This window comes from Entelurus aequoreus, linkage group LG03 (assembly GCF_033978785.1).
Source record: "Entelurus aequoreus isolate RoL-2023_Sb linkage group LG03, RoL_Eaeq_v1.1, whole genome shotgun sequence".
NCBI lineage: Eukaryota > Metazoa > Chordata > Actinopteri > Syngnathiformes > Syngnathidae > Entelurus > Entelurus aequoreus.
The window spans coordinates 94,832,296-94,857,592 of NC_084733.1; the positions used below are offsets into that span (position 1 = coordinate 94,832,296).

The window sequence follows — 25,297 nt, forward strand, 5'->3', positions numbered from 1 at the left end:
CCTCTGCATTTGACCCATCCCCTTGATCACCCCCTGGGAGGTGAGGGAAGCAGTGGGCAGCAGCGGTGCCGCGCCCGGGAATCATTTTTGGTGATTTAACCCCCAATTCCAACCCTTGATGCTGAGTGCCAAGCAGGGAGGTAATGGGTCCCATTTTTATAGTCTTCGGTATGACTCGGCCGGGGTTTTAACTCACAACCTACCGATCTCAGGGCGGACACTCTAACCACTAGGCCACATTAATCGTCTCCCCCAAGTGCCCATCAACGAAACACTGGATGAGCCTCCACCCTTGCTTGAGACCCAGAAAGCAATACGTCTACTCTCCAGAGGCAAAGCACCTGGCATTGACGCCATTCCTGAGGTCTACAAGGAGGGGGGAACAGCATCGACTGACAGGCTCCACCAGTTGTTTCTTCTGATGTGGTATCAAGAGACGATTCCCCAGGAATTCAAAACCGCTTACATCATACATCTGTACAAGGGCAAAGGAAACAGACAGGCCTTCAACAACCACAGACGCATATCCCTGTTCTCCATCACAGGAAAGATCATTGCCAGGATCCTGCTGAACAGCCTTACAGCCCACCTTGACCAAGGACTTCTGCCTAAAAGCCAGTATGGATTCTGCAAGGAGCAAGGAACCATCGACATGGTGTTTGCTGCCAGGCAGCTTCAAGAGAAGTGTCAGGAGCAGAACTCCGACCTGTTCCTCACCTATGTCGACCTGACCAAGGCCTCTGACACCGTCAGCAGAGAGGGTCTGTGGAAGATTATGGCAAAGTATGGTTACCCAAGGAAATTCATCACTTTGGTGACGCAGTTTCACAAGGGCATACAGGCCAGCGTCCAGGACAGCGGAGAATCCTCTGACCCATTTCCAGTCACAAAAGGGGTCAAGCAAGGCTGCGTCTTGGCACCAACACTGTTCAGCCTCATGTTTTTTGCCATGCTTTACAGACGCCTTCAGAGACGAGGATGTTGGTGTCAACCTAAAGTACCGCACAGATGGCAAAATGTTCAAACTTCAGAGGCTCCAAGCAAAACCAAAGTTATGACCGACATCATCAGAGAACTGCTGATGACTGTGCCCTCAACGCTGTTTCAGAAGCCCACATGCAACGCAGTGTTGACATGTTCTCCAGCACCTACACAAACTTTGGTCTTATGATCAGCACAAAGAAGACTAAAGTCCTTGATCAGCCCGCGCCTGGAAAGCTTTACGTTGAGCCCAACATCACTGTCAACGGCCAGAGACTCAACACAGTGAACCGCTTCACCTACTTTGGCAGCACACTGTCTCAGAATGTCACCATCGATGACGAAGTGAACAACCGTATAGCCAGAGCCAGCTTCACTTTCGGCAGACTGTATCCGAATGTCTGGAATAGAAAAGGCATTACCACCCAGACCAAACTGAAACTATGCATGTGAGACATGGACAGTGTACCAAAGGCATGCCAGGAAGCTAAATCACTTCCACACAACAAGTCTCAGGAAGATCCTCGGCATCAAGTGGCAGGACAAAGTCCCAGATACAGAAGTACTGGCTAAAGTAGGTCTCCCCAGCATCTTCACCATCCTGATGCAGTCCCAGCTTTGCTGGGAAGGTCACGTAGCCCGTATGCAATACAAGAGGCTGCCCAAAATACTTTTCTACGGCGAGCTGCAGCATGGCCAGCGGTCCCGGGGTGGACAGAAGAAACGCTTCAAAGATGCCCTCAAAGCCTCACTGAAAGCGTTTGCCATCAACCCAGACACGTGGGAACAATCCGCAGTGGATCGAGCCACTTGGCGCTCCTCCATCCACAAAGGCGCCAAGATATGCGAAGCAAACACCAGCAAAAGGGACTCAAACCGGATTGATAATCTGATCCGGAAAGCCGGCCAAACTATTGGCACGCAATTGGAGGCGTTTGTGTCAGTGAGGGACAGGAGGTCACCGGACAAACTGCTGGCCATCATGGACAATCCTTCCCACCCACTCCACCTGACAATTAAGGGACAGCGGAGTTCATACTCCAACAGGCTCCTTCAACTTCCTTCCCGCACTGTGCGATTCAAGAACTCCTTCATTCCACACTCCATCCAGCTGTATAATCACTCGCCATACAGCAATAGATGACATCTGCCTATTACCTGACACCTGACATGTTAGCTACTTCTCTTTGTTTATAATGTCTATTTTCTATTTCCTGCTGGACCTACTCTCCATTTTATGCTGCTGCTGTCATATAGACTGTATATACTTTAATATTGTACATGGTCATTGGTTTATATTGTATATATGTTATAGACATAATATAATATATCTGTATATAAATTACTCTGTACACATATTATGTATATATTCGTATATATGTTAGATTTTTTATAGCTATATTAGTCTGTTTATACCTGCATTGTCCTTTCCATCATTGTAACTGAGCTACTGTGTTGAACAATTTCCCTTGTGGATCATTAAAGTTTGTCTAATGTCTAATGTCTAAACAGGACCACCACCACAGAAAAGAAAAGGCAAGCCCGTGCCATCAACCCTCCTGGAGACGTCCCACTCGTCCCATGTCCCTTTTTTGTCCCATGTCCCTTTTGTACCCCAACCTTCGATGCCAGGATCGGCCTCATCAGCCATCTGCGCACGCACAGACAGAGCCAGTCCAAGAAACCTTCGGATAACTAGAGTGGTCCTCGTCGACCCGACGGACGAACAAAGAAATAATATGCAGAGTGGAGCATTATTAGTAAACTCTTCATGTTTTTTTTCTTTTGGCAATGCCTCAGACGTACTGGTTAGTTCCAGTATGGAATTTACACCGTGTCCTTGAACTGGATTCTATTGGTCGGAGATATAGATGTACTGGAACAAGTGGTCAGTGAGAATATTTCACACTAGGAGAACAAGGACTTTGCTGTTAGTGATTATTCCCTACAGTCATTAAAAGAGATCACATTCACAGGAAGTTATTTTTGACACATGATGGACTTTAAGGCCGGTCACTTATTTTCCCACAAGACTTATTCCTACAAAAAGGGAGAATGTACATTTAAGTGCCAGTAAATGGTACTTATCAGTACTCTACTTATCAGTACTCACAGCATGTTCAAATGTGTGTCTCTCTGGGAGGAAACATTGATTTTACAGAAGGTTCTTAGGATTCCACTGGTGAAGAAAAAAATGACATAATGTGAGGCATCAAAAATGAGTTATTGTGGTTTCAGATAGGATGTGTAATGAATTATTGCATCGTCTCCTGCGCGTGCCTTTTGTGTGAAATAGAAGATTTCATTCACAGCAGGGGACCTGAAGATCTGCATAGAAATATCTGTGCTGTCCTTGGCAATGTTTCAATCACATACTTAGTCCTTTATTGGCAATGTTTCAATCACATACTTAGTCCTTTATTGGCAATGTTTCAATCACATACTTAGTCCTTTATTGGCAATGTTTCAATCACATACTTAGTCCTTTATTGGCAATGTTTCAATCACATACTTAGTCCTTTATTGGCAATGTTTCAATCACATACTTAGTCCTTTATTGGCAATGTTTCAATCACATACTTAGTCCTTTATTGGCAATGTTTCAATCACATACTTAGTCCTTTATTGGCAATGTTTCAATCACATACTTAGTCCTTTATTGGCAATGTTTCAATCACATACTTGGTCGTTTATTATAATAAAAATGTTATTACAGATATTTGTGAAGCATTAAGCCTGTGGTTTCTAACAGGGAACATATCAAGAGATTAAAGACTGGAGACCAACACCTGTGTACAAACTACAGACCTGTTTCTGCCATGACCCTGTTTTGGTTTTGTTGTCAAATGTGTTTATAATCACTTCCTGTCCTGGTGCTCTTGCTTTGTCAGTATTTCCTGTTCGGTCTCTGCGTTTTGAAGCACCTTTACTTTTTATTCCATGTCCTGCCAGCACACATGATTCTCATTAAATACTTCTACTTAAGTTCACCTGTGTGTTGGTGCACTGTAATTGTTTTTCACCTGTGTCTTGGTGCAAGGCAAGGCAAGGCAAGGCAACTTTATTTGTATAGCGCTTTTCATACACAAGGCAGACTCAAAGTGCTTCACAGACAACAAAGTGAAATGAAAGAAAATAAAAGCAAAATTAAAATGCAGACAATAAAAATAAAAACAGTGCGGACGTTAAAAGTTAAAGATTAAAAGATATAACTGAAAGCTAAGGTGAACATAAAAGTCTTCAGTCTAGTTTTCAAAGTAGTCAGAGTTGGGGAAAGTCTGACATCTTCAGGAAGTTTATTCCAGCTATTTGTTGCATAGTGACTGAATGATGCTCTCCCTTCATTGGACTTTACTCTGGGAACCGCTAACAGATTGGTCTCAGAAGATCTTAGTGATCTAGAACAGTGGTCCCCAACCACCGGGTCCGCGGACCAATTGGTACCGGGCCGCACAAGAAATTTAAAAAAAAAATAAATATTTATTTATTTTTTTTTTTTTTTTAAATTTACTAAATAAATTAAATGATAAATGGGTTATACTTGTATAGCGCTTTTCTACCTTCAAGGTACTCAAATCGCTTTGACAGTATTTCCACATTCACCCATTCACACACACATTCACACACTGATGGCGGGAGCTGCCATGCAAGGCGCTAACCAGCAGCCATCAGGAGCAAGGGTGAAGTGTCTTGCCCAAGGACACAACGGACGTGACTAGGATGGTAGAAGGTGGGGATTGAACCCCAGTAACCAGCAACCCTCCGATTGCTTGCACGGCCACTCTACCAACTTTGCCACGCCATACCCGTAAAAAACACAATATATACATTATATATCAATATAGATCAATACAGTCTGCAGGGATACAGCCCGTAAGCACACATGATTGTATTTCTTTATGAAAAATGTAAAAAAATATATAAATAAAAATACCCCCCCCCCCCCCGGTCCGCGGGACAAATTGAAGTAGTCTTGTTATTTTTTTCCCACACATACACATATTGCGCTCTACCACGGTATCGAGCACTATTTTTTGGATAATCTATTTAAGATATATTTTTATATTTTTATATATATATATATATATATATATATATATATATATATATATATATATATATATATATATATATATATATATATATATATATATATATATATATATATATATATATATATATATATATATATATATATATATATATATATATATAAAACCAACCAGACTACAACCAAATAACAACAAATATGTACAAGTTCAAGTAAACTAATACCATAACCAACCAGACCAGAACCAAATAAGAACAAATATGTACAAGGTCCTTGTTGCACGTCCCACTGGGAGGAGACCCCGGGGGCAAGCCAAGGACCAGATGGAGGGATTACATCTCCTCTCTGGCCTGGGAACGCTTGGGGATCCCCCAGGAGGAAATTGCTAATGTTGCTCTGGAGAGGGAAGTCTGGGGGTCTCTGCTGGAGCTGTTGTCCCCGCAAACCTCGTTCCGGATAAGCCGTTGAAGATGGATGGATGTACAAGTTCAAGTAAACTAATACCATCACCAACCAGACCAGAACCAAATAAGAACAAATATGTACAGGTTCAATTAACTAATACCATAAATAACCAGACCAGAACCAACCAGACCAGAGCCAAATAAGATATGAAAATAAGTTAGAGTTAGTAATTTGCCAAATAGGGCAAGAACAACAACATCTCCTGCTGGGTAAGTTAGTTCTAATGAAGATGCTGCTGGGTAAGTTAGTTCTAAAGAAGATGCTGTTGGGTAAGTTAATTCTAATGAAGATGTTGCTGGGTAAATTAATTCTAAGGAAGATGCTGCTGGGTAAGTTAGTTCTAATGAAGATGCTGCTGGGTAAGTTAATTCTAAGGAAGATGCTGCTGGGTAAGTTAGTTCTAATGAAGATGCTGCTGGGTAAGTTAGTTCTAATGAAGATGCTGCTGGGTAAGTTAATTCTAAGGAAGATGCTGCTGGGTAAGTTAGTTCTAATGAAGATGCTGCTGGGTAAGTTAATTCTAATGAAGATGCTGCTGGGTAAGTTAGTTCTAATGAAGATGCTGCTGGGTAAGTTAGTTCTAATGAAGATGTTGACTTCAATGACCATGAATTGTCTCCACATGGTTGATTGAGGTGGATTGTTTAAAGGCATTTTGTCTCTTCTCGTTTCATTAACTTCAGTTCAACTTCTTTCATAAACAAAAGAAATCAGAAGAACTACCAGTGGTCCAAAAGTGATCATTGATTGAATGAAAAGTAGAACGCTGTCAACAAGTCGTGACTTGGGTGGACAGAACACATAATCGTACTCACACAATCAGGATATGTTAGATCAAGCGTACAAATCAGACTAGAGGTGGGAACCACGACTCGGTTATGATTCAGGAGTTACGATTCGTGGTCACACTTGTCTATACTCCAGAAATGTCAACATTGGTCACACCTGTCTGTACTCAAGAAATGTCAATATTGGTCACACTTGAAACACCAAAAGTAGACGACAGGGATGGGCAGTAATCCGCTACATGTAGCAAAGCGACGTATCCTAACTACAACTCCAGGTAGCGTAGCGGTATCGTCGCTACTTTTTGAAGCAGTAGCGATTCCTGTAGCTTAGCTCTTGTGAGAGCCATGTAACGTCGTCACTTCCATAGATTCCTGTAGCTTAGCTCTTGTTAGAGCCATGAAACGTTGTCACTTCCATAGATTCCTGTAGCTTAGCTCCTGTTAGAGCCAAGTAACGTTGTCACGTCCATAGATTCTTGTAGCTTAGCTCTTGTGAGAGCCATGTAACGTCGTCACTTCCATAGATTCCTGTAGCTTAGCTCTTGTGAGAGCCATGTAACGTCGTCACTTCCATAGATTCCTGTAGCTTAGCTCTTGTTAGAGCCATGAAACGTTGTCACTTCCATAGATTCCTGTAGCTTAGCTCTTGTTAGAGCCATGAAACGTTGTCACTTCCATAGATTCCTGTAGCTTAGCTCTTGTGAGAGCCATGTAACGTCGTCACTTCCATAGATTCCTGTAGCTTAGCTCTTGTTAGAGCCATGAAACGTTGTCACTTCCATAGATTCCTGTAGCTTAGCTCCTGTTAGAGCCAAGTAACGTTGTCACGTCCATAGATTCTTGTAGCTTAGCTCTTGTGAGAGCCATGTAACGTCGTCACTTCCATAGATTCCTGTAGCTTAGCTCTTGTGAGAGCCATGTAACGTCGTCACTTCCATAGATTCCTGTAGCTTAGCTCTTGTTAGAGCCATGAAACGTTGTCACTTCCATAGATTCCTGTAGCTTAGCTCTTGTTAGAGCCATGAAACGTTGTCACTTCCATAGATTCCTGTAGCTTAGCTCTTGTGAGAGCCATGTAACGTCGTCACTTCCATAGATTCCTGTAGCTTAGCTCTTGTTAGAGCCATGAAACGTTGTCACTTCCATAGATTCCTGTAGCTTAGCTCTTGTGAGAGCCATGTAACGTCGTCACTTCCATAGATTCCTGTAGCTTAGCTCTTGTTAGAGCCATGAAACGTTGTCACTTCCATAGATTCCTGTAGCTTAGCTCCTGTTAGAGCCAAGTAACGTTGTCACGTCCATAGATTCTTGTAGCTTAGCTCTTGTGAGAGCCATGTAACGTCGTCACGTCCATAGATTCCTGTAGCTTAGCTCTTGTTAGAGCCATGTAACGTCGTCACGTCCATAGATTCTTGTAGTTTAGCTCTTGTGAGAGCCATGTAACATCGTCACGTCTGACATGTTGTAGTTTGGGAATATTGTGCCCTATATGTGACCTTACAGGCATAAATAAATTAACTTAGTTACTGAGTTAAGTCTAATATTTATATACACATACTGTACATTGTATATACACATACTGTACATTGTATATACACATACTGTATATTGTATATACACATACTGTATATTGTATATACACATACTGTATATTGTATATACACATGCTGTATATTATATATACATATACTGTACATTGTATATACACATACTGTGCATTGTATATACACACACTGTATATTGTATATACACAGTATTAGATGTAGTTCTATACACATACTGTATATTGCATATTCACATACTGTATATTGTATATACACATACTGTGTATTGTAAATACACATATTGTATCAATCAATCAATTCCTTTATTGTCATTGTCATAAGAACACTTAAGTCATAAATGTCAACGAGATTTAGTTTGAGCTTTGTCCAGCGGCATAGAAAGTGCATTGAAGTGCAGGTTGACCATAGTTCACAGTTTAGTATTGTCAGGAAGATGGTGAATAGTGGGGGTGTGGGGGTGGGAACAGTCTGATGTCTGATGGGTGTTACGTTATAGAGGGGGTGTGGGGGTGGGAACAGTCTGATGTCTGATGGGTGTTACGTTATAGAGGGGGTGTGGGGGTGGGAACAGTCTGATGTCTGATGGGTGTTACGTTATAGAGGGGGTGTGGGGGTGGGAACAGTCTGATGTCTGATGGGTGTTACGTTATAGAGGGGGTGTGGGGGTGGGAACAGTCAAATGTCTGATGGGTGTTGCGTTGATGTTGCAGCAATGCAGTGTCCACAGCACCATTATTGAGGTGGTGAAGAGTGAGGTAATGAGATGGGCCTGGGGGGAAGGGGGGGGGGGGGCAGCAATGCAGTGTCCACAGCACCATTATTGAGGTGGTGAAGAGTGAGGTAATGAGATGGTCCGGGGGGGGGGGCAGCAATGCAGTGTCCACAGCACCATTATTGAGGTGGTGAAGAGTGAGGTAATGAGATGGTCCGGGGGGGGGCAGCAATGCAGTGTCCACAGCACCATTATTGAGGTGGTGAAGAGTGAGGTAATGAGATGGTCCGGGGGGAGCAGCAAAGGGGCAGGCTGTTCATTTAGTAGTCTCACAGCCTGGGGATACAGACTGTGAGACATTCTGCTGGTCCTGGCACGAATCCATCTACACCTTCTTCCAGAGGGTAGCAGGTTGAAGAGGCCATGTGCTGGGTGGTATCTGTCCTTCAGGATGTTGTGTGCTGGCTTTAGGCAGCCAGTTGTGTACATGGCTAGCAGGTTGAAGAGGCCATTTGCTGGGTGGTATCTGTCCTTCAGGATGTTGTGTACTCGCTTTAGGCAGCCAGTTGTGTACATGGCTAGCAGGTTGAAGAGGCCATGTGCTGGGTGGTATCTGTCCTTCAGGATGTTGTGTGCTGGCTTTAGGCAGCCAGTTGTATACATGGCTAGCAGGTTGAAGAGGCCATGTGCTGGGTGGTATCTGTCCTTCAGGATGTTGTGTGCTGGCTTTAGGCAGCCAGTTGTATACATGGCTAGCAGGTTGAAGAGGCCATGTGCTGGGTGGTATCTGTCCTTCAGGATGTTGTGTGCTGGCTTTAGGCAGCCAGTTGTGTACATGGCTAGCAGGTTGAAGAGGCCATTTGCTGGGTGGTATCTGTCCTTCAGGATGTTGTGTGCTGGCTTTAGGCAGCCAGTTGTGTACATGGCTAGCAGGTTGAAGAGGCCATGTGCTGGGTGGTATCTGTCCTTCAGGATGTTGTGTGCTGGCTTTAGGCAGCCAGTTGTGTACATGGCTAGCAGGTTGAAGAGGCCATTTGCTGGGTGGTATCTGTCCTTCAGGATGTTGTGTGCTGGCTTTAGGCAGCCAGTTGTGTACATGGCTAGTAGGTTGAAGAGGCCATGTGCTGGGTGGTATCTGTCCTTCAGGATGTTGTGTGCTGGCTTTAGGCAGCCAGTTGTGTATGGCTAGCAGGTTGAAGAGGCCATGTGCTGGGTGGTATCTGTCCTTCAGGATGTTGTGTACTGGCTTTAGGCAGCCAGTTGTGTACATGGCTAGCAGGTTGAAGAGGCCATGTGCTGGGTGGTATCTGTCCTTCAGGATGTTGTGTGCTGGCTTTAGGCAGCCAGTTGTGTACATGGCTAGCAGGTTGAAGAGGCCATGTGCTGGGTGGTATCTGTCCTTCAGGATGTTGTGTACTCGCTTTAGGCAGCCAGTTGTGTACATGGCACTCATCTCTGGGAGTATTGTCATTTTCCCCGCCGCTTTAACCACTCGCTGGAGGGCCTGTTGGTTGGCTTTAGTGCAGCTAGCAAACCACACTAAGAAGCTGAAAGTGAGGACACTGCTGATGGCACACTTGTAAAAGTTCACCATTGATTCTTCCATTGATATATTGTACACACACAGTATTAGATGTAGTTCTAAACACATACTGTATATTGTATATATATATACACATACTGTATATTCACATACTGTATATTGTATATACACATACTGTATATTCACATACTGTATATTGTATATACACATACTGTATATTGTATATTCACATACTGTATATTGTATATACACATACTGTATATTGTATATTCACATACTGTATACTCTATATACACAGTATTAGATGTAGTTCTATACACATACTGTACATTGTATATTCACCTACTGTATATTGTATATACACATGCTGTAAATTGTATATACACATACTGTATATTGTATATACACATATTGTATATTGTACATACACAGTATTAGATGTAGTTCTAAACACATACTGTATATACACATACTGCATATTGTATATACACATACTCTATATTGTATATACACATACTGTATATTGTATATACACATACTGTACATTGTATATACACATACTGTATATTGCATATACACATACTGTATATTGCATATACACAGTATTAGATGTAGTTCTATACACATACTGTACATTGTATATTCACATACTGTATATTGCATATACACAGTATTAGATGTAGTTCTATGCACATACTGTACATTGTATATTCACATACTGTATATAGTATATACACATACAGTATATTGTATATACACATACTGTATATAGTATATACACATACAGTATATTGTATATACACATACTGTATATTGTATGTACACATGCTGTATATTGTACATACACAGTATTAGATGTAGTTCTAAACACATACTGTATATTGTATATACACATACTGTATATTGTATATACCCATACGGTATATTGTATGTACACAGTATCAATCAATCAATCAATCAATGTTTATTTATATAGCCCTAAATCACAAGTGTCTCAAAGGGCTGTACAAGCCACAACGACATCCTCGGTACAGAGCCCACATACGGGCAAGGAAAACTCACCCCAGTGGGACGTCAATGTGAATGACTATGAGAAACCTTGGAGAGGACCGCATATGTGGGTAACCCCCCCCCCCCTCTAGGGGAGACCGAAAGCAATGGATGTGGAGTGGGTCTGACATAATATTGTGAAAGTCCAACACATCAGCGAAAGTCCAGTCCATGGTGGGGCCAGCAGGAACCATCCCGAGCGGAGACGGGTCAGCAGCGTAGAGATGTCCCCATCCGATGGACAGGCTAGCGGTCCACCCCGGAGCAGAGTAGAAAAGAAAAGAAAAGAGACGGCAGATCAACTGTTCTAAAAAGGGGGGTCTATTTAAAGGCTAGAGTATACAAATGAGTTTTAAGATGAGACTTAAATGCTTCTACTGAGGTAGCATCTCTAACTTTTACCGGGAGGGCATTCCAGAGTACTGGAGCCCCAATAGAAAACGCTCTATAGCCCGCAGACTTTTTTTGGGCTCTGGGAATCACTAATAAGCCGGAGTTCTTTGAACGCAGATTTCTTGTCGGGACATATGGTACAATACAATCGGCAAGATAGGCAGGAGCTTGACCGTGTAGTATTTTATACGTAAGTAGTAAAACCTTAAAGTCGCATCTTAGGTGCACAGGAAGCCAGTGCAAGTGAGCCAGTATAGGTATATATATGTATGTATATATGTATATAAAGGTATATACAGTATAGGCGTAATATGATCAAACTTTCTTGTTTTTGTCAAAAGTCTAGCAGCCGCATTTTGTACCAACTGTAATCTTTTAATGCTAGACATAGGGAGACCCCAAAATAAAACGTTACAGTAATCGAGACGAGATGTAACGAACGCATGAATAATGATCTCAGCATCGCTTGTGGACAAAATGGAACGAATTTTAGCGATATTACGGAGATGAAAGAAGGCCGTTTTAGTAACACTCTTAATGTGTGACTCAAACGAGAGAGTTGTTTTAGTAACACTCTTAATGTGTGACTCAAACGAGAGAGTTGTTTTAGTAACACTCTTAATGTGTGACTCAAACGAGAGAGTTGGGTGGAAGATAATACCCAGATTCTTTAGCGAGTCACCTTGTTTAATTGTTTGGTTGTCAAATGTTAAGGTGGTATTATTAAATAGATGTTGGTGTTGAGCAGGACCGATAATCAGCATTTCCGTTTTCTTAGCGTTGAGTTGCAAAAAGTTAGCGGACATCCATTGTTTAATTTCATTAAGACACGCCTCCAGCTGACTACAGTCCGGCGTGTTGGTCAGCTTTAGGGGCATGTAGAGTTGAGTGTCATCAGCATAACAGTGAAAGCTAACACCGTATTTGCGTATGATGTCACCCAGCGGCAGCATGTAAATACTAAAGAGTGCAGGGCCAAGAACCGAACCCTGGGGAACTCCGCACGTTACCTTGACATAGTCCGAGGTCACATTGTTATGGGAGACACACTGCATCCTGTCAGTAAGATAAGAGTTAAACCAAGACAAGGCTAAGTCTGACATACCAATACGTGTTTTGATACGCTCTAATAAAATATTATGATCAACAGTATGGAAAGCGGCGCTAAGATCAAGAAGCAGCAACATAGATGACATCCATCGTTAGCAATAGATCATTAGTCATTTTTGCGAGGGCTGTCTCCGTAGAGTGATTTGCCCTGAAACCGGATTGAAAAGGTTCACAGAGATTGTTAGTCACTAAGTGTTCATTTAGCTGCTGTGCGACAATTTTTTAGAGGATTTTCGAGATAAACGGAAGGTGGGACACTGGCCGGTAGTTCACCAGGAGATCAGGATCGAGGTTAGGTCTTTTGAGTAGAGGATGAATAACCGCTTTTTTGAATGCTAGGGGAACAGTGCCAGAGGAAAGTGATAAGTTTATAATATTTAACACTGATGGACCTAATAATACAAAAAGCTCCTTGATAAGTTTCCCAGGAATTGGGTCAAGTAAACATGTTGTTTGTTGTATCCCAATTACACATTTTGACAATTCCTCCAATGTTATTTCATCAAAGAGGGAGAGACTATTTTGGAGGGCAGTGTCCGTCGTATATACCGTCGTATTTGTGTTAATAGAACCCAGCTGTAGCTGAGATGCATTGTCTTTAATCTCTTTTCTAATGACTTCAATTTTCTTATTAAAGAAATTCATAAAGTCATCTGCTGAGTGGGTGGAGCTACTGGGAGGAGTCCCTTGTTGGGTTAGCGATGCTACTGTACTAAACAAAAATTTAGGATCATTTTTGTTGAGGTGGATGAGATTTGAGTAGTATTTAGCTTTAGCTAAGGTAAGCATGCGTTTATAAGTTATTAAACTATCACTCCTTGCTTGATGGAAAACCTCAAGTTTAGTCGCACGCCATTTGCGTTCCAGCTTTCTACATGATTATTTATGGGCTTTAGTTTCTTCTGCAAACCATGGGGTACGCCTTTTAGGGGCCCTTTTTAGCTTTAGCGGTGCTACACTATCAATGGTGTCGCACAGGGCGTCGTTAAAGTTGTTAGTAAGGTTATCAATAGAGCCCACATAATTTGGGAATGGTGCCATTACCGAAGGCAGTAGGTCAGTAAGAGTCGTCGTTGTGGCAGCATTAATGTTGCGGCTGCTATAGTAGTTATTATTATTATTATTATTAGTTTGTTGACAATGAGTCAGAACTTCAAATTTTATAAGGTAATGATCGGACATTACTTTAGTGTACGGGAGTATCGTAACTTTGGAGGTGGTGACACCCCTGACGAGCACTAGAGCTATCGTATTACCGTTGCGATGCGTGGGTTTATTTATTTTTTGTGTAAGACCACAGCTATCAATTATAGTCTGGAGCGCCACGCATGGAGGGTCCGATGGGGTATTCATATGGATGTTAAAGTCTCCCATTATGATTATATTGTCGGCGTGCGTCACTAGATCAGCAACGAACTCTGAAAATTCGTTGATAAAGTCCGAATAGGGCCCTGGGGGGCGGTAGATGACAGCCAGGTGCAGAGGCAACGGTGTGACAAACCTCACAGTAAGCACCTCAAACGAGTTATATTTATTATTTAGGTCCGAGGTAAGGCTAAAGTTTTTGTTGTATATTAGTGCAACACCCCCACCCCTTTTAATGGGACGGGCAATATGCGTCCCGTATAGCCAGGAGGAGACGCCTCACCCAGCGCAAAAAATTTGTCTGGTTTGAGCCAGGTCTCGGCTAGACCAACGACATCAAGATTGTTGTCTCTTATGACTTCATTAACTAATAACGTTTTGGAAGACAATGACCTTATGTTTAAAAAGCCCATATTATAGGAGTGGGCTGTTTTGAGGAGTTTTTGTTGAAAGTATCCGTAGTAGCAATATTAATAATGTTACGTTTATTATGCGTAGTGCACTTTAAATAATTTCGACCATATCTAGGAATTGATATGACAGGAATTTTTAGATAGTTTGCCACCTCAGTAAAATGCATGTCCACCTCTGACGCAGAAAAAACATTATGTGAGTTGTATATTATTCTAAGAGAATTGCTATGTGTGCAGGGATTATCCAGCCTGGTGCTGGCTAGTTCTAGCTTAACAGACTCCTTATTAGCGCTTCTTTGTGGATTAGCATTTAGCTTTTTCGTTAGCCCCGCTAACAACAACGCCTTTAGCTTTGTTGTTAGCACCGCCTGACACCCCCGCTTCTGCTTCCGAGCGCACCGCTTACGTCTCTTTCGTTGACGGTCTCCGCTGGTAGTGGACGCCGCTGCTTCAAAGGCCACTGCTGGATGTAGCTCGCGGAGAATTCCCAAGCTAGCGAGTAGGTCCACCGTACACGCATCTTTCAGCCCAAAATAGCCCGATCTCTCCACATCCAGAATCGTAAGTTGATGTAGTTCTATACACATACTGTATATTGTATATTCACATACTGTATATTGTATATACACATACAGTATATTGTATATACACAGTATTAGATGTAGTTCTATACACATACTGTACATTGTATATTGACATACTGTATATAGTATATACACATACAGTATATTGTAAATACACATACAGTATATTGTATATACACAGTATTAGATGTAGTTCTATACACATACTGTATATACTATACATGACGTCCTGAGGCCATTATGGTCTTCCATCAAATATTATAGTTGATGTAATTTGTACCACGTGTAGTCATATTGATTGATTACATTCATCAATCAAATATTGATGAGAACATATGACGATCAGATTTGAATGGGTACAATAAATACAACAATAAATACAATTAAAAGCCAGTGGTCAAATATGTACTTAGGCAACGTGAGAATACTCTAATTATCACCAAAATACTACTTGTGGTTATTTATGTCAGTGGTCCCCAACCACCGGGCCGCGACCCAGTACCGGTCCGTGGATTGATTGGTACCGGGCCGTGGATTGATTGGTACCGGGCCATGGATTGATTGGTACCGGTCCGTGGATTGATTGGTACCGGGCCATGGATTGATTGGTACTGGGCCGCACAAGAAAGAAATTTAAAAAAAAAAAAATTAAAATATATATATATATTTTTTTGTTATTAAATTATTCTGTTATTAATATTTCTGGTTCTTACATTATATATCAATATAGATCAATACAGTCTGCATGGATACAGTCCATAAGCACACATGATTGTATTTTTTTATGACAAAAATACTTTCAATACGACAGTATTAACTGTTTGTCTCAAAAATGAATACTTGCAATACTGCAGTATAAACTGTTTGTCTCAGAAATAAATACTTTCAATACTGCAGTATTAACTGTTTGTCTCAGAAATAAATACTTGCAATACTGCAGTATAAACTGTTTGTCTCAGAAATAAATACTTGCAATACTGCAGTATAAACTGTTTGTCTCAAAATAAATACTTGCAATACTGCAGTATTAACTGTTTGTCTCAAAATAAATACTTGCAATACTGCAGTATTAACTGTTTGTCTCAAAATAAATACTTGCAATACTGCAGTATTAACTGTATGTCTCAGAAATAAATACTTGCAATACTGCAGTATTAACTGTTTGTCTCAGAAAATAAATACTTTCAATACTGCAGTATTAACTGTTTGTCTCAGAAATAAATACTTGCAATACTTCAGTATAAACTTTTTGTCTCAAAATAAATACTTGCAATACTGCAGTAAAAACTGTTTGTCTCCAAAAAAATACTTGCAATACTGCAGTATAAACTGTTTGTCTCAAAATAAATACTTGCAATACTGCAGTATAAACTGTTTGTCTCAAAATAAATACTTGCAATACTGCAGTATAAACTGTTTGTCTCAGGAATAAATACTTGCAATACTGCAGTATTAACTGTTTGTCTCAGAAATAAATACTTGCAATACTGCAGTATTAACTGTTTGTCTCAGAAATAAATACTTGCAATACTGCAGTATAAACTGTTTGTCTCAAAATAAATACTTGCAATACTGCAGTATTAACTGTTTGTCTCAAAATAAATACTTGCAATACTGCAGTATTAACTGTATGTCTCAGAAATAAATACTTGCAATACTGCAGTATTAACTGTTTGTCTCAAAATAAATATTTGCAATACTGCAGTATTAACTGTTTGTCTCAGCAATAAATACTTTCAATACTGCAGTATTAACTGTTCGTCTCAAAATAAATATTTTCAATGCTGCAGTATTAACTGTTTGTCTCAGAAATAAATACTTTCAATACTGCAGTATTAACTGTTTGTCTCAAAAATAAATACTTTCAATACTGCAGTATTAACTGTTTGTCCCAAAAATAAATACTTGCAATACTGCAGTATAAACTCTTTGTCTCAGAAATAAATACTTGCAATACTGCAGTATTAACTGTTTGTCTCAGAAATAAATACTTGCAATACTGCAGTATTAACTGTTTGTCTCAGAAATAAATACTTGCAATACTGCAGTATTAACTGTTTGTCTCAGAAATAAATGCTTGCAATACTGCAGTATAAACTGTTTGTCTCAAAAATAAATACTTTCAATACTGCAGTATTAACTGTTTGTCTCAAAAATAAATACTTGCAATACTGCAGTATAAACTCTTTGTCTCAGAAAGAAATACTTTCAATACTGCAGTATAAACTGTTTGTGTCAGAAATAAATACTTGCAATACTGCAGTATTAACTGTTTGTCTCAGAAATAAATACTTTCAATACTGCAGTATTAACTGTTTGTCTCAGAAATAAATACTTGCAATACTGCAGTATTAACTGTTTGTCTCAGAAATAAATACTTGCAATACTGCAGTATAAACTGTTTGTCTCAAAAATAAATACTTTCAATACTGCAGTATTAACTGTTTGTCTCAAAAATAAATACTTGCAATACTGCAGTATAAACTCTTTGTCTCAGAAATAAATACTTTCAATACTGCAGTATAAACTGTTTGTGTCAGAAATAAATACTTGCAATACTGCAGTATTAACTGTTTGTCTCAGAAATAAATACTTTCAATACTGCAGTATTAACTGTTTGTCTCAAAAATAAATACTTTCAATACTGCAGTATAAACTGTTTGTGTCAGAAATAAATACTTGCAATACTGCAGTATTAACTGTTTGTCTCAGAAATAAATACTTTCAATACTGCAGTATTAACTGTTTGTCTCAAAAATAAATACTTTCAATACTGCAGTATAAACTGTTTGTGTCAGAAATAAATACTTGCAATACTGCAGTATTAACTGTTTGTCTCAGAAATAAATACTTTCAATACTGCAGTATTAACTGTTTGTCTCAAAAATAAATACTTTCAATACTGCAGTATAAACTGTTTGTGTCAGAAATAAATACTTGCAATACTGCAGTATTAACTGTTTGTCTCAGAAATAAATACTTTCAATACTGCAGTATTAACTGTTTGTCTCAAAAATAAATACTTTCAATACTGCAGTATAAACTGTTTGTGTCAGAAATAAATACTTGCAATACTGCAGTATTAACTGTTTGTCTCAGAAATAAATACTTGCAATACTGCAGTATTAACTGTTTGTCTCAAAAATAAATACTTTCAATACTGCAGTATAAACTGTTTGTCTCAGAAATAAATACTTTCAATACTGCAGTATAAACTGTTTGTCTCAGAAATAAATACTTTCAATACTGCATTATTAACTGTTTGTCTCAAAAATAAATACTTGCAATACTGCAGTATTAACTGTTTGTCTCAGAAATAAATACTCATGTATGTTTTAATACAATCTTCCATCCATCCATTTTCTACCGCTTGTCCCTTTCGGGTGCTGGAGCCTACCTTGTACTTCCTCAGCGACTTTAGTTTGTAAACATTGATTGATTGATTGATTGATTGATTGATTGATTGATTGATTGATTGATAAACATGCGTCAGGTAAGTTTCTAAGTTTTGAAGTGACTTTTGTAAGACTAATTAGTTGATCTTAAACACACTTTTAAAGATGTGGAGGCTCACCTGGTCACTGCTGCACACACGCAGATCTTCTTGGCAGATCAACTAACTTAGATCCTCTTGGCAAATAAACTAACTTGGCAAATAAACATGAACACAAAGAAAAGTTGAGTGAAAAGATGATCGATGAAGTCCAATAGTCCCGTGATGCTGAGTGCAGCTGGCAGCTGCTGTGTAATAATAATAATAATAAACCAGCAGAGCAGAAGCTGGCAGCTGTTGTGTAATAATAATAATAATAATAAACCAGCAGAGCAGAAGCTGGCAGCTGTTGTGTAATAATAATAATAATAATTAACCATCAGAGCAGCAGCCGGCAGCTGCTGTGTAATAATAATAATAAACCAGCAGAGCAGCAGCAGCCTCGAAGACTTTAACTGCTGCTGTCAAGCTGGAGTGGAGCCACGCAACTACATCCGGTTGGTACTTCCTTAGTAAAGCATACAACGTCACCACTTCCGGTGTGTGTAATTACAAGACAACGTGACTTCCTACATAAATACGGTGGCCCAGGTGGAAATGAATTAAATGCATCTTGAAATGTTTTATTAAATGTGTCATTGATCATTTAAATCTTGAAATAATGAAAGCAATTAATCAACTTGTGAAATAAGTCAATCATGAAATGAATAAATTACATGTAATTTTAAATTAAATGAATGAATGACACAACATTAAATACAGTAGTGTAGTAGACCTAAGTATTCATTAAGTACCACCATAATGACAACATTAAATACAGTAGTGTAGTAGACCTAAGTATTCATTAAGTACCACCATAAGGACAACATTAAATACAGTAGTGTAGTAGACCTAAGTATTCATTAAGTACCACCACAATGACAACATTAAATACAGTAGTGTAGTAGACCTAAGTATTCATTAAGTACCACCATAAGGACAACATTAAATACAGTAGTGTAGTAGACCTAAGTATTCATTAAGTACCACCATAATGACAACATTAAATACAGTAGTGTAGTAGACCTAAGTATTCATTAAGTACCACCATAATGACAACATTAAATACAGTAGTGTAGTAGACCTAAGTATTCATTAAGTACCACCACAATGACAACATTAAATACAGTAGTGTAGTAGACCTAAGTATTCATTAAGTACCACCATAATGACAACATTAAATACAGTAGTGTAGTAGACCTAAGTATTCATTAAGTACCACCATAATGACAACATTAAATACAGTAGTGTAGTAGACCTAAGTATTCATTAAGTACCACCATAATGACAACATTAAATACAGTAGTGTAGTAGACCTAAGTATTCATTAAGTACCACCATAATGACAACATTAAATACAGTAGTGTAGTAGACCTAAGTATTCATTAAGTACCACCATAATGACAACATTAAATACAGTAGTGTAGTAGACCTAAGTATTCATTAAGTACCACCATAATGACAACATTAAATACAGTAGTGTAGTAGACCTAAGTATTCATTAAGTACCACCACAATGACAACATTAAATACAGTAGTGTAGTAGACCTAAGTATTCATTAAGTACCACCATAATGACAACATTAAATACAGTAGTGTAGTAGACCTAAGTATTCATTAAGTACCACCATAATGACAACATTAAATACAGTAGTGTAGTAGACCTAAGTATTCATTAAGTACCACCATAATGACATCATTAAATACAGTAGTGTAGTAGACCTAAGTATTCATTAAGTACCACCATAATGACAACATTAAATACAGTAGTGTAGTAGACCTAAGTATTCATTAAGTACCACCATAATGACAACATTAAATACAGTAGTGTAGTAGACCTAAGTATTCATTAAGTACCACCACAATGACAACATTAAATACAGTAGTGTAGTAGACCTAAGTATTCATTAAGTACCACCATAAGGACAACATTAAATACAGTAGTGTAGTAGACCTAAGTATTCATTAAGTACCACCATAATGACAACATTAAATACAGTAGTGTAGTAGACCTAAGTATTCATTAAGTACCACCATAATGACAACATTAAATACAGTAGTGTAGTAGACCTAAGTATTCATTAAGTACCACCACAATGACAACATTAAATACAGTAGTGTAGTAGACCTAAGTATTCATTAAGTACCACCATAATGACAACATTAAATACAGTAGTGTAGTAGACCTAAGTATTCATTAAGTACCACCATAATGACAACATTAAATACAGTAGTGTAGTAGACCTAAGTATTCATTAAGTACCACCATAATGACAACATTAAATACAGTAGTGTAGTAGACCTAAGTATTCATTAAGTACCACCATAATGACAACATTAAATACAGTAGTGTAGTAGACCTAAGTATTCATTAAGTACCACCATAATGACATCATTAAATACAGTAGTGTAGTAGACCTAAGTATTCATTAAGTACCACCATAATGACAACATTAAATACAGTAGTGTAGTAGACTTAAGTATTCATTAAGTACCACCATAATGACATCATTAAATACAGTAGTGTAGTAGACCTAAGTATTCATTAAGTACCACCATAATGACATCATTAAATACAGTAGTGTAGTAGACCTAAGTATTCATTAAGTACCACCATAATGACAACATTAAATACAGTAGTGTAGTAGACCTAAGTATTCATTAAGTACCACCATAATGACAACATTAAATACAGTAGTGTACTAGACCTAAGTATTCATTAAGTACCACCATGATGACAACATTAAATACAGTAGTGTATTAGTACTATGTATTCATTAAGTATAATTTGTCCATTACCATTGTTGGTATTTTGTCCATTACCATTGTTGGTATTTTGTTCATTACCATTGTTGTTTTTTTGTCCATTACCACTTTTTGTATTTTGTCCATTACCATTGTTGGTATTTTGTTCATTACCATTGTTGTTTTTTTGTCCATTACCACTTTTTGTATTTTGTCCATTACCATTGTTGGTATTTTGTCAAATACCATTGTTTGTATTTTGTCCATTACCATTGTGTGTATTTTGTCCATTACCATTGTTGGTATTTTGTCAATTACCATTGTTTGTATTTTGTCCATTACCATTGTTTGTATTTTGTCCATTACCATTGTTGGTATTTTGTCAATTACCATTGTTTGTATTTTGTCCATTACCATTGTTTGTATTTTGTCCATTACCATTGTTTGTATTTTGTCCATTACCATTGTTTGTATTTTGTCCATTACCATTGTTTGTATTTTGTCCATTACCATTGTTTGTATTTTGTTCATTACCATTGTTTGTATTTTGTTTATTACCATTGTTTGTATTTTGTTCATTACCATTGTTTGTATTTTGTTCATTACCATTGTTTGTATTTTGTTCATTACCATTGTTTGTATTTTGTTCATTACCATTGTTTGTATTTTGTTCATTACCATTGTTTGTATTTTGTTCATTACCATTGTTTGTATTTTTTCCATTACCATTGTTTGTATTTTGTTCATTACCGTTGTTTGTATTTTGTTCATTACCATTGTTTGTATTTTGTTCATTACCGTTGTTTGTATTTTGTTCATTACCATTGTTTGTATTTTGTTCATTACCATTGTTTGTATTTTGTCCATTACAATTGTTTGTATTGTGTTCATTACCATTGTTTGTATTTTGTTCATTACCATTGTTTGTATTTTGTCCATTACCATTGTTTGTATTTTGTTCATTACCATCGTTTGTATTTTGTTCATTACCATTGTTTGTATTTTGTCCATTACCATTGTTTGTATTTTGTTCATTACCATTGTTTGTATTTTGTCCATTACCATTGTTTGTATTTTGTCCATTACCATTGTTTGTATTTTGTTCATTACCATTGTTTGTATTTTGTTTATTACCATTGTTTGTATTTTGTTCATTACCATTGTTTGTATTTTGTTCATTACCATTGTTTGTATTTTGTTCATTACCATTGTTTGTATTTTGTTCATTACCATTGTTTGTATTTTGTTCATTACCATTGTTTGTATTTTGTTCATTACCATTGTTTGTATTTTTTCCATTACCATTGTTTGTATTTTGTTCATTACCGTTGTTTGTATTTTGTTCATTACCATTGTTTGTATTTTGTTCATTACCGTTGTTTGTATTTTGTTCATTACCATTGTTTGTATTTTGTTCATTACCATTGTTTGTATTTTGTCCATTACAATTGTTTGTATTGTGTTCATTACCATTGTTTGTATTTTGTTCATTACCATTGTTTGTATTTTGTCCATTACCATTGTTTGTATTTTGTTCATTACCATCGTTTGTATTTTGTTCATTACCATTGTTTGTATTTTGTCCATTACCATTGTTTGTATTTTGTTCATTACCATTGTTTGTATTTTGTACATTACCATTGTTTGTATTTTGTCCATTACCATTGTTTGTATTTTGTCCATTACCATTGTTGGTATTTTGTCAATTACCATTGTTTGTATTTTGTCCATTACCATTGTTTGTATTTTGTCCATTACCATTGTTTGTATTTTGTCCATTAACATTGTTTGTATTTTGTCCATTACCATTGTTTGTATTTTGTCCATTACCATTGTTTGTATTTTGTTCATTACCATTGTTTGTATTTTGTTCATTACCATTGTTTGTATTTTGTTCATTACCATTGTTTGTATTTTGTCTATTACCATTGTTTGTATTTTGTTCATTACCATTGTTTGTATATTGTTCATTACTATTGTTTGTATTTTGTTCATTACCATTGTTTGTATTTTGTTCATTACCATTGTTTGTATTTTGTTCATTGTCATTGTTTGTATTTTGTCCATTACCATTGTTGGTATTTTGTTCATTACCATTGTTGTTTTTTTGTCCAATACTATTTTTTGTATTTTGTCCATTACCATTGTTGGTATTTTGTCAATTACCATTGTTGGTATTTTGTCCATTACCATTGTTGGTATTTTGTTCATTACCATTGTTGGTATTTTGTCAATTACCATTGTTTGTATTTTGTCCATTACCATTGTTTGTATTTTGTCCATTACCATTGTTTGTATTTTGTACATTACCATTGTTTGTATTTTGTACATTACCATTGTTTGTATTTTGTTCATTACCATTGTTTGTATATTGTTCATTACCATTGTTTGTATTTTGTTCATTACCATTGTTTGTATTTTGTTCATTACCATTGTTTGTATTTTGTTCATTACCATTGTTTGTATTTTGTCCATTACCATTGTTTGTATTTTGTCCATTACCATTGTTTGTATTTTGTCCATTACCATTGTTTGTATTTTGTCCATTACCATTGTTTGTATTTTGTTCTTTACCATTGTTTGTATTTTGTTCATTACCATTGTTTGTATTTTGTTCATTACCATTGTTTGTATTTTGTTCATTACCATTGTTTGTATTTTGTCCATTACCATTGTTTGTATTTTGTCCATTACCATTGTTTGTATTTTGTACATTACCATTGTTTGTATTTTGTCCATTACCATTGTTTGTATTTTGTCCATTACCATTGTTGGTATTTTGTCAATTACCATTGTTTGTATTTTGTCCATTACCATTGTTTGTATTTTGTCCATTACCATTGTTTGTATTTTGTCCATTACCATTGTTTGTATTTTGTCCATTACCATTGTTTGTATTTTGTCCATTACCATTGTTTGTATTTTGTTCATTACCATTGTTTGTATTTTGTTCATTACCATTGTTTGTATTTTGTTCATTACCATTGTTTGTATTTTGTCTATTACCATTGTTTGTATTTTGTTCATTACCATTGTTTGTATATTGTTCATTACTATTGTTTGTATTTTGTTCATTACCATTGTTTGTATTTTGTTCATTGCCATTGTTTGTATTTTGTTCATTGTCATTGTTTGTATTTTGTCCATTACCATTGTTGGTATTTTGTTCATTACCATTGTTGTTTTTTTGTCCAATACTATTTTTTGTATTTTGTCCATTACCATTGTTGGTATTTTGTCAATTACCATTGTTGGTATTTTGTCCATTACCATTGTTGGTATTTTGTTCATTACCATTGTTGGTATTTTGTCAATTACCATTGTTTGTATTTTGTCCATTACCATTGTTTGTATTTTGTCCATTACCATTGTTTGTATTTTGTACATTACCATTGTTTGTATTTTGTCCATTACCATTGTTTGTATTTTGTTCATTACCATTGTTTGTATATTGTTCATTACCATTGTTTGTATTTTGTTCATTACCATTGTTTGTATTTTGTTCATTACCATTGTTTGTATTTTGTTCATTACCATTGTTTGTATATTGTTCATTACCATTGTTTGTATTTTGTTCATTACCATTGTTTGTATTTTGTTCATTACCATTGTTTGTATTTTGTTCATTACCATTGTTTGTATTTTGTCCATTACCATTGTTTGTATTTTGTCCATTACCATTGTTTGTATTTTGTCCATTACCATTGTTTGTATTTTGTCCATTACCATTGTTTGTATTTTGTTCTTTACCATTGTTTGTATTTTGTTCATTACCATTGTTTGTATTTTGTTCATTACCATTGTTTGTATTTTGTTCATTACCATTGTTTGTATTTTGTCCATTACCATTGTTTGTATTTTGTCCATTACCATTGTTTGTATTTTGTACATTACCATTGTTTGTATTTTGTCCATTACCATTGTTTGTATTTTGTCCATTACCATTGTTGGTATTTTGTCAATTACCATTGTTTGTATTTTGTCCATTACCATTGTTTGT

At 37.2% G+C, this 25,297-nt stretch overlaps 1 protein-coding gene across 2 annotated transcripts in view; it reads right to left on the minus strand.

Annotated features, from left to right (window-relative positions):
- The window catches only part of opn5 (opsin 5), a 46,280-nt gene extending 27,387 nt beyond the window's left edge, over nt 1-18,893 (minus strand). For both annotated transcript variants that reach the window (XM_062040826.1, XM_062040825.1), the window contains exon 1: nt 18,595-18,893. The gene's annotated coding sequence lies outside the window, so the exon portion shown is untranslated. The remainder of the gene's footprint in view (nt 1-18,594) is intronic.
- Between the last annotated feature and the right edge of the window lie 6,404 nt (nt 18,894-25,297).